The sequence below is a fragment of the Chiloscyllium plagiosum genome, unplaced genomic scaffold (assembly GCF_004010195.1).
Source record: "Chiloscyllium plagiosum isolate BGI_BamShark_2017 unplaced genomic scaffold, ASM401019v2 scaf_72570, whole genome shotgun sequence".
NCBI lineage: Eukaryota > Metazoa > Chordata > Chondrichthyes > Orectolobiformes > Hemiscylliidae > Chiloscyllium > Chiloscyllium plagiosum.
In genome coordinates this window covers 644-3,226 of record NW_025189310.1, presented here as the reverse complement: position 1 = coordinate 3,226, position 2,583 = coordinate 644, and the positions used below count along the sequence as shown (strand labels likewise).

General features: G+C 45.5%; 1 pseudogene; it reads right to left on the bottom strand.

The window, feature by feature from the left end:
* Nucleotides 1-1,030: 1,030 nt before the first annotated feature.
* LOC122545630 lies at nucleotides 1,031-1,174 on the bottom strand (annotated as a pseudogene).
* Nucleotides 1,175-2,583: the final 1,409 nt, after the last annotated feature.

Sequence of the window (2,583 nt, the reverse complement as noted above, 5' to 3'; positions counted from 1 at the left end):
TGCCTTCAATGCTCAGGCCACTGAGGAAAGGAGCGATGTCATGTTACAGTTGTACAGGATGTTGGTGAGGCCACTTTTGGAATACTGTGTCTGATTCTGGAACCTTATATCGGAATCTTGTTATTAAATTGGACAGGGGTCAGAAAATATTTACAAGGATGTTACTGAGACTGGCCGGTTTGAGTTATAAGGAGAGGCTGGATCAGCTGGGACTTTCTTCACTGGAGTGTACGGGTTAAGGGTGACCTTACAGATTTTATAAAAGCATGAAGGGTATAAATAAGGTGAATAGCGAAGGTCTTTTCCCTCGGGTGGGGGAGATCAAAACTAGGGGGCGTATTTTTAAGGTGAGCAGAGAAAGATTTAAAAGAGAGTTGAGGGGTAACTTTTTAACACTGAGGATGGTTGGTGTGTGGAGTGAACTACCAGAGGCAGCGGTACAATTACAAAATTTCAAAGACATTTGGACAGACTCATGAATAGGGAAGGTTTAAAGGGATATGGGCCAAAGACTGACAAATGGGACTAGTGCAGTTTGGAGAAACTTGGTCAGCATAGACGAGTTGGGCCGAAGGGTCTGTTTCTATCTGACTCCATGAAATAGGTTGAAGGTAAAAGGGGGTGTGAGAGACAACGGTGTTAAGTGCCTGGAATGTGCTGCTAAAGGAAATGGAAGAGACTGACACTGTTGCAATATTTAAGAGGCATCTTGATGGATATACAATCAGGCAGGGAATACAGGGTTATGGACCACCTTGAGGCAAAGATGGTTCATTTAGAAATGTGTCCTGTGTCGCCTGAACTTGGTGGGGCTGAGGGCCTGTTCCTGTACTGTTCTTTGTTGAGCATAGTATTTATTGCAGGGTGGAACAAAATAAAAGGGGGACTAAGCATCCATGGAGTGGGGGGTAGAATTTAAGCGACGCACAGAGAGCAGCTGCTGGTCATGAAATGCAGTCATATGCACGTTGTGATAACAGGCACCACCTGCTGGATATGTGCAAATACAATCTGTTATTAGTTTGTAAACCAGGGGAGAGCGCGAACGCAGTCCCCCATTATCACAAATTTCACAGGCAAGTATCTCACATTCTGAGACATCTGAGTAGGAATCCGTACACCTGAGGTGCAATGGGACAGCCTCATCCTGGGAGAACCACTGTTTTTTAAATTGTAAAAAATATACTTTATTCACAAAAATTACCCGAATCTACATAAACAGGTACTGAAGCAGTTCTGTACAGGCTTTGCATATCAAATCTTCAATCTGACATTCCCTGCGGTTGTAAGGCCGAAGGTATTTCTTACCTACGCAGGAGACTATTTACACACATTTGCAGCAAAAGTGAACAGATCCCATTTGTACTTCAGTAGGAAGACCCCAGACGGTGGTCTTTCCCCACCGCAGCTGCCCCAAGCTTCAGTGTGTCCCTCAGCACGTAGGCCTGGACCTTGGGATGTGCCAGTCTGCAACACTCGGTCAGGGTCAACTCCTTGCCCTGGAAGACCGACACGTTTCGGGCAGAACAAAGAGCGTCATTCACCGAGGTGACGGTCCTCCAGGCACAGGCGATGTTTGTCTCGGTGTGTGTCCCGGGGAACAGCCCGGAGAGCATGGAGCTGCTCGGGACAAACCTCGACATAAACCACTGCATCTCCCTCCAGACTCCCTTTACAAAGGCACACTCCAGAGGGAGATGTGTGACAGCCATAGCAGCACATCCTCAAACGGATTCATCTGGTCAGCAGCTTCCAAACCCATACCCTCTGCCATCTCGAAGGACAAGAGCAGCAGATACATGGGAACACCACCACCTTCAAGTTCCCTTCCAAGCCACTCAACCATCCCGACTTGGAAAAATACCGCTGTCCATCAAGTGTCACCATGCCCCGCCCTAACCGCACAAAAGGATCCTGGGTAATCCAAGATGGAGGACGGGAAAAATTTGTGTCTGTAAGACCTGCTCCTTTTTTTGAGGCATTTTAGGTGTTGAAGGTGATTTCCTCGAATTCCATGAGCAGCAATTACTGTTTTATAAACTGTTACATCGTTTTGGAACTTTGGGGAGAAAAGATCAAAACAACGGCACTTTTAAAAGGAGGAAGACAGACAAAGGCAGTGACCATGTGTTCAGTGAGGGAGAGAGAGAAAGAAACCTCCACTGCTGCCTGACCCAGCAGTGAATCTGCACAGTTACTGTCTTTGCTGGCTGAATTCATGTATCTCTGGACATCAGAGTGCATCTAGGAATAATTAACCAACAGTGAGATTCACAGTTGATCTTGGAGGAACCAATGTTGGAGAGGTCACAGCACAGGAACAGATAAGTGTGTGGTTTTTACATGTAACCTTGCTGTAGATCTAGAGTAATGACCAGAGTGGGTTATTTCTTGATTATATGTTTTACTGAGTTCTGTCTCTTGATTAAATTTTAAAAATACCAACCATAAGTACAAAATTAGCCTGGAGATGTATTTTTAAGAGCAATAAGACGGTGTTACTTTCGGGGTCTATGGATTATGAAGGAGCAAAGATGGACAAAAGTAGAGTGACGTGCTCTTCCTGTTGGATGTGGGAGTTTA